At 39.3% G+C, this 8,708-nt stretch overlaps 1 pseudogene; it reads right to left on the reverse strand.

Moving 5' to 3' along the window:
• Positions 1-1,271: 1,271 nt before the first annotated feature.
• On the reverse strand, positions 1,272-7,038 carry LOC133928613 (mannosyl-oligosaccharide 1,2-alpha-mannosidase MNS3-like; annotated as a pseudogene).
• Positions 7,039-8,708: the final 1,670 nt, after the last annotated feature.

Consider the following 8,708-nt stretch of genomic DNA (forward strand, 5'->3'; position numbering starts at 1 on the left):
AGCGCTTCAATATGACGCGTGTCCTCCATCTTACAATCTTGACCGCCGGCAAGTCTCTCCTACTCCCGATCCCTCAGGTCGCCTTGTTACTTGTACCATCATCCATTTCGCTTCAATTTGTCAACACAGCATTTTCATCCTTTATTTAATGCTTTACAACCTTTATGTGTACAACTAGGATCACTCTTGACTCCGTCCGACCCTCCTTGATCATCCGGCACCAAACACCCGCTTAGCCACGATCACTCACCGTCGATTGCCAAGTTGCATCCATCACATGCACACTATGAAACAAGCAAACACATTCCTTCACTCCATAACATTTCTAGGTTAGCACAACTTTAATTCAAAGCGCATTCTGCAAAAAATATGAACACTGGATGCTCTGGTGTGTTCTGTTCCTGAACATCGAACCATCCGGTGAGTGTAACATTATCTGTTCCAGAAAATTTTCATTCTTTGCAAAAAAAAGATCTGATGAAAGCTTCCGGTGATCTCATGTCCATCACCGAATAATCCGATGTGTGCCAATCCACCGAACCACCCTCCTGCAACCTCTCTGCAACAAAAAATCCAGTGCATTCTCAAGTGTTCACAATTACAGCACCGGACTATTCGACGTATATAATCAGACTTGGCTAAAAAAACTCCTCTCTGTAGAAAATACTCTGACGCTCTCAAAGTCCATTACGAGATCATCCGGTGTTTGCTTTCATTTCTACTTTAGCAATAAAAATGCTCCAATGATACCTTCCGGTGTAACCACCACATTCAATGGATCTTCCGATGCATTGGTCTTCAATTTCGTCCGAAAAATTACTCTGCAAGAAATAATCCGACAAATATATACTACCCGCATCGAAACTTCCGATGAACACCAAAACATACGATGTACACACCTGAACTTTCAGTGTGTGTAATTTTTCTGCGTACAGAGAAAAATTCGCCAATTTTAAATACCGTCAACTCGAGTTAGACATGAACAATAACAAGTATCCACAACACATATTAACCAAGTCCAAAACACATCAACTATTGTCAATACCTTATCATATGAAAACAACGGCACTTCTCCATTTGGTTTCTCAAAAAGAAATTCTAACTATGATGATTGTCCATTGTCATGGTTCGCAAATATGTATTTGACAGTTTCTCTGTTTCCATTGACAGAACTAATACAAATTAACAAAATTAAACAAGTACCCATTTACAACATTACTGTGTACCTCTTCGTTTTGGGAAATGGATAATACAGCGTTGGAAATGTATCGTAAACAAAATCCAGTTCAAATCTTTGTCACCCGAAATCGGTCCAATACAAGTTTAGCGACAGTTTGGACTTCGAGTTACAGTTCTCAGCTACAGTCAAAGTCTTAATGATCTATCCAAATCACACTTCAGTATGAATATGATAGTTTGGACTTTGTAGGAATACTGCTCAGTGAACAAAATGGTGCAGAGCAAGTTATATTAGACAACCTTACCCATTGGTATTCTTGATTTGATATCATCATGGCATAACATATCATTAGTATCCTCATGGAGAGAGAAATCTAAACGACTCAAAGGAGTCACTTGATAGAGAAATATACTTCAATCAAAGATCTACTAATGTGATGGAGAAACCAACCATTAGTTTCAATGATATAACTGCTGCTCCATCTCTGAACAGAAAAACAGTCAATCCTCACAAACAAAAAGGTGCTGTCACAAAAAGAAATGTACAAAGGCAATGGGCCAGGATCAACAAGAATAGCAAAATTTTGTGCCAGAGACAGCTCAACTGAAACAGCATCATTATTGATTGCCAAAGAGACAGCATAACAGAAATATGGAGTTGGACGGCACAAAGTGTGCAAAGCATCAATTGGTACTTCAAAACTATTTGAGGCAACCAAGTGAGGCATTGGCGTGCCCTGATGGAAATATATGTCAAAGGTTCACCTTATTCAACTATTGATGACGAGAAATAGCAAACATTCTTTTACGAAATGAGCTTATAATATTAGAACTGCATGCTGGAAAGACTCACTAATCATGTCCAAATGAGACACTTAACCATCATTATTGGTTGCCAAAGAGACGGCATAACAGAAATATGGAGTTGGACGGCACAAAGTGTGCAAAGCATCAATTGGTACTTCAAAACTATTTGAGGCAACCAAGTGAGGTATTGGGGTGCCCTGATGGAAATATATGTCAAAGGTTCACCTTATTCAACTATTGATGACTAGAAATAGCAAACATTCTTTTACGAAATGAGCTTATAATATTAGAACTGCATGCTGGAAAGACTCACTAATCATGTCCAAATGAGACACTTAACCAATTACCACGCACTGGCTAAAAAATTATTCATAATTGAACCTAAAAGGCAACAGTTTACTATTTAATAATGGCCAAAATGCCAGAAATCAGTGAAACTAGAGACGTTATTCTGCAACTAATGCAAGTACTCTGACACAATTCTCAAAATAACGTCAGATGGGCTCCCTGGACAAGTTTGGTGGAATGCAGTATAATTATGTAACACAATTAAACTGGTGCATGTGAAATTCATAAAAGAAGGATTCTTAGTTAATCTTTAATGTTACTGTCTTGCACGTTACCACAGCCTGAAGTTGATCCACTAGCGTGATAGGGCACTGTTTGATCATGGCTATCCTGAAATTAAAGACAATCACAAATATGTAAGATCCAGACACTTTTTAAAGAGATTTATTTGCAATGTACAACATTATAATAACATTGGGTCATGCCCAATCTGAAATGAACAATGTATTAGCAATAACTGGAGATAATGATACAGGTTGTACTCACCAGGTAGCCTTGGAGCAACTTGGTGGAACATAGTGCAAGAAGGAAGGATGGCTGACACAGGATCATACATTTCATGAAGATAAACTGATTTCAAAATTTGAAGTTAGATGTACAGAGCCTTCTCATAAATACAAGCAGAAACCCAAATCCTCAAAATCAACCATGATGAATCCACGATCTGCGAGCTTTCCTACAAGAATGATTCTGATGTCGCTTGAAGCCCATGCAAGGGACTCCCATTCCTCCAACTATGTTTTCCTCGAGTATAGTTCTAACATATGTTACTTCTCTCATGATAGTACAACAGTGATACACTTGGAAACTATACAGAATGTGAGGCCTGTTCCACAGACTGCATGACTGGAAGAGGATGGGCCTCTGTATTGAATACATACTTATCTAGTGGAAAAGTATTGTTTTCATCAAAAAGCAAATACAAGTATTTCAATGTTTCTCCAAGGAAAAAAGTTTCCATTTTGTCTCTCCTAGGAGGAGGGAGGCTCGTGACATCATCCAAGGATGTGTAATTACCAGAATCAGCTTTTGTGTACTTCTCAAAAGCCTGAAAGATCTGCCAACCCCACACCCTATACCTGTTCACGGAAAAGGGAGAAAAAGATGAGCCAACAGTGATGCAAATTAAAAAGTAGGCAACTTGAATACTTATGAACTACCAAAACTCTTACTTGGGATCCTCAGTGATTCTATGCAAAACAAATAGTGATTCCACAGTCTCTGGACGTAAAAGATTGTAACGATCAAGTGGTTTTATTATAATATCATTGGCATATTTGGAGCTTTTGTTCCCACCATCGGGTCCCCCTTCAGGATTACCCTGTAGAAACCACATGTCAATAGTTTGCAAGATCAAAATATTTGTTGAAAGATAAGAAAATAAGAACATGGATCGAACTCAGGAGTATCATAGGATACTCGGTAACTTACAGACCGCTTACATCAATGGGGAAATAAGCAATTTCAGGAGCAAGTCCAGTAGAAGTCACGAAGTACATCTCAACACATGTTTTGGACAGATCTTCGGCAAGCTCAAGATTTTCGATGTCTTCATCAGTTAAAAAATTATTTTCAACAGCTTCTTTCTTGGTGATACCCTTAGTTGCACCAAGAGCTGAGGGTACCAGGAAGAAAACACACCTGCAAAATGAAGGCAGTGCACAAGGGTCTAAAAGCTTGGCAGTGATAATAAGGATGATCAAGTTCTTATCCAAGTGCAAAAAAATATAAGCTCAATGAGAGCTACAAACCAGGTGATCCATTTTAGGACTAAAACCACCACTTTGTCCATATGGAAGCTCCCTGACAAACACCAATCCATTTGGAACAGTTTTTCGAACAAGAAGCTGTTTGACCCCTCTCATTGCTTTGGTATACATTTCAAATAGATAGTTCAAACTACTGTCACGATGTTCCTCTTGCTGGACCCAAACTTTTAGTAGATACTCATATTAACTGTCACCACAAGATCCTAGTCGAATATTTTCACCACTAAATTGACTAGAGCTGGGGCTGCATGTAAAAATAAGAATAAGAAAATAACAATTTCCTCTAAAATTTAATATTTCTGAAGAAAATACAATCCAATAGCATAATATGGCAAGCAAAAGTAATTTAGTTGCAAAATACAGAAGGGTCAAAATAATTCATACTTGATGTAAATAGGCACCAAACCCTCCACTGTTGGGAGTGTTCGCATATGCTCTAACACCTTCATTGCCTCCCTGTCATACTTGGGATCCCCTGATATTCTGCTCAGGTAACTGAACTCCTATTGCAATGTTGAGGCCTCAGAGGTACTGCTTAAACCACCAGGAGCTGCATGTGCAGAGCGGTCACGAAGAACAACATCACTTAAAGGTATAGCTGTTGGGCTTGACGTAAAAGCTAATAATAACCTGTCTGCCAAATCCTTCAAAACTTCCAAAAGTCGGTCAGGATTAGCCTTTTTAAATGTTACTGGTACCTGCTCCTGCATGATCACCACCACTCAAATGGTATGCACTAAGAAGCCCTCCCAAGACACGGATGGTAGTTTCAAATAAATTAACCTGGCCTTTCTCACTGATTCTTTTCATTAGGTTGTCTTCAATCCATTTTTTATGCTTCAGAAACAACATCATCAGCACCCATTATTATTGCAGTGTCCAAAGAGTCCACAACTGTAGCACCTAGACCTCCTAATCCATCCACACCTCTATGGCTCAAAGGCATAAGCTCATCATAACCCATAGCATAATTTTGGTAACCATATCATGCATGTTCAAATGCTTCTTTAACTTTCTTCTGCTTGGATGTCCACTCAGATGGAGGAGACTGCTGAAGCAGTGAATTATTTTTGGAAATTTCATTCGGAGGGAGACATGGAGGCAGCCTTCAGCCTTGGTGGTTTTCTCCAAAATTTGCGAATATTGGGATCTTTCCTGACATGTTTATTCTGTACTTCTTTGTCATGGTGCTGACCAGATACAAAACCCTCCGAGCTTTTGTGTAGAAGTAAGTACATCATGCCAGAAACCATCAACAGACTCAAGAATTTACCTACAGTAAACTTTCCACATTGGTATTTGCTCCTATTAGTAGCCAGGGCCTGTATAACCATCTACATCAGAGAAATATAAAAGCTTAGAGGAAAGAGCTAGTGAGAACATAACAACCTTAAATACAAGTTTCCTATTTGTAAGAAATGAAAAACAACTGATGCAAAGGGATACCGTTCCATCATCAGAGAGGATACTAGGATAGACAAAATATAGTTAAACTATTACAGTTCTTTTCAAATATGCAAAAGAGTAATATTGCAGTTCCCAGAAATTAAGTCACTGAGCAGCACACTATGACATCCCAGATACGAGTTAAGACAAATAACACAAGTGTAAAGTCCAGACAATCAAGATTATTTTAATTTTTACTCCAATTACTCCATTCTTTTTTATTTGACGCTTGCAAATCGAGCAGTCAAACATTCCAATTTTTGAACATCAATATGTTTACAATTATCAGAGTTGGATTTATGAACACTACGGGCCTGTTTGGTTTGTGCTCCCAACTAGCCAAGTCAAAATTTTGGCCATGCCAAAACCTGGGCAACGGATAGATTTGGGGCAAAGAAAAAGCTCATACGTGACCAGTCCAGAATTGAGTTCTGCTCAAGTTTGACATACATAACTTTAGCCAGCCAATTTATGTCCCAAAATCAAATGGAGGCCATTTTTGTATTTTGTAGGCACGGCAGAAATATGGCTTTGCAAAGTAGAGTTGTGAACCAAATAGGCCCTGGATCGCTAGATTTACCATTAAAAGTGCTTTTATACTATTATAATTTTACAAGTCCTAATGCCATAAAGAATCAAAAGTAATGGTCAAAATGGCACCTCGGAGACTATAAAAAGTAAAAACAAATCAAACAAAGAAAATTGTGGGAGTACTATTTAGAATACTCAAGAGCACAACAAAATTATTGTCAATTTTTGGTCATTGGGAAACTAACTCATATGGAGCACCAGACATGCTCACATACTGCAGATTAATCAATGGAATGACCTCAAGTAGATCAAAACAACCTAGAGAAGCAGCGCAATGCTCGACACTGCACAGATAAATACATCAACACACAACATCCGATACTGGAAGCGCAGATGATTGACCTGTGATTACACCGGAACAAATTCAACAGTTACTAAACACAGAGATCCGAAGCCACGGAAACCCTCGTTCCAGCCGAATTACCATACCCTCAGCCCCCCAAACGACACAACCCAATCAAATCGAACAAACCCACTCCCCAAACGAATCGAGTCCCCGCCCCACGCCGCACGGAATCAAGATCACCGCGGCGATCGCCAGGAAGATCAAGCTTCGCCTCAACTAGAGCTACGCCTAGTCTAGAGAGAGAAAAAAAAAATCTTTTTTTTTTTGGCAACGAAATGAGAGTTTGGATCGGAAGCGGAGGCAGCACCTTGAGGCGAGATCGGTGGCGGAACTTGGCGTTGTTGTAGGCGCCGGCGTCCACATCGCGCATCGAGTAGGGGAGGGGGCCCGAGCCGCCGCTCATTCGCGCGGGAGTGGGAGAGTGGGAAGGGGGCCTTCTAGAAGCTTCTGGAAGGAGGCAGAGTTATCTGCGTCGCGCGCGAGATCCGGGTGGGAGGGGAGAGCGGCGGAAGGAAATTCTGCATGACAGGTGTACCTATCATTTCTCTTAGTTACGCAAATCTTTTGTTAGATTAAAAGAAAATCTGGCTAACGTCTGCACATATATCCGTTTGCATATCCGTCCTCACACTCTTTATTAGGAAACAAAGTGCACGCGAAAAGCTCTACCCGACACGTTTCGTCTCAGTTCCCGGGCCCAACCCCGTCTTCCACCCCAGCACGCCTTCCCAACCCCGCACGCCTCCTCCCTAGAGCAAGAGGCGGAGGCGATCTCTAGCTTCCAAATCGCTATTGTTGCACAGGAAGGAGTAGAAATTCTTCCAGATCACCATTGCTCCCTGGAGCAACAGGTATGCATTTGCTTATCTGATTGGCCATCTAATTTGCTTTTTTCAGAAAAAAGAGCCCTTAATGTTGATTAAATGTAGATCTAAACATAAACTTGCTAATAAATGTATAACTCAGAAGAGATAGAAAAATTGCCTATATAAGCACATGTGTACCAAATTGGATATAGCAAGATGTTGCTAGTTTTGATCCCCTAGTGCTATGCATCTCAGATCAACATTAAAATCTGTTTCCCTAACAACACAACACATTAATACTGTAGATCTGTTTTTTAGATCTGAACATCAAGTCAAATTATCACAATTCATATGCATGATAAATTAACATGCAAGCTTTCACATCACATAAATCTGGGTACAATTTCAAAAAGCTGCCTCACATATTTCTGACCATATATCTACACATATTCGCATACCTAACCTCAGCTGCACATAGCACTGTACTTTAAACTACATGAGAAAGCAAATGCACAGATCACGTAATATAGTTTTGAACTACCCAAAAGGAAACATAACCGAAATTTGCACAATTTTGCTTGATCCCAAATGAGTAGATTCTTTTTCTTGCATAATGCATATACAACAAGCATTGCAGTGACTATTTTGAGTACCTGCATTGCAAATAGAGAAAAATAAGGGTGTGTAAGCAAGTAACTTTGCAATCTACCTACTTAATTACCAAACATGCTTATTAGTTCATAAAAATATGCTTCTCCAACCCACTTAAGTAGCCTAACTTGATCACCAGATTTGCCTGACAGTGAGTGCAAGCAGCAGCAGAAAAGCTCCAAATCTTGGAGTAGGTTGTTGGTCCATTTTACTTTCTCTAGGGCAGTAGCCAGTAGGGGATAGATGAGCAGATGAAAGAAAGAACCTATACTCCACATTTAATAAGCTGAACATTTAATGAAATAGGCTAAATCTCTGGTGGTTTAGACTTGTTAGTTATTAAAATATTGCTTCTTCAGATATTTAATAAGATGAACAAAGTAGATTTGCCTTATAGATACCACAGGTATGCATTCATAGATCGCATAGCCATATCTCAGAGTAAGAAACACACATCATATCTGATTTGAACACTAGAATTACCTTACTGATGGCTGTTGCTTTGCATGAAACACAAAAGTGCTCCTGAAAAAACAAAAAACAATACATAATTCAATATTTCTGTAGCATCTCGTTCCCACACAAATGCACAAATGTTAAAAAAGAAGAAGCAAACATGTGAGTTGATACTGTTGTACATATATCATTCAATTCTGGTTTTATGTTTCATGTCCACGTAGGAACGAAAAAAAAGGAAGTGATACAAGATGGATTTGAATGAACTACCCCCTGATGTTGACTTTAATTTCATTTTTGGAGCTAATA

This window comes from Phragmites australis, chromosome 9 (genome assembly GCF_958298935.1).
Source record: "Phragmites australis chromosome 9, lpPhrAust1.1, whole genome shotgun sequence".
In the NCBI taxonomy this organism is placed as follows: domain Eukaryota; kingdom Viridiplantae; phylum Streptophyta; class Magnoliopsida; order Poales; family Poaceae; genus Phragmites; species Phragmites australis.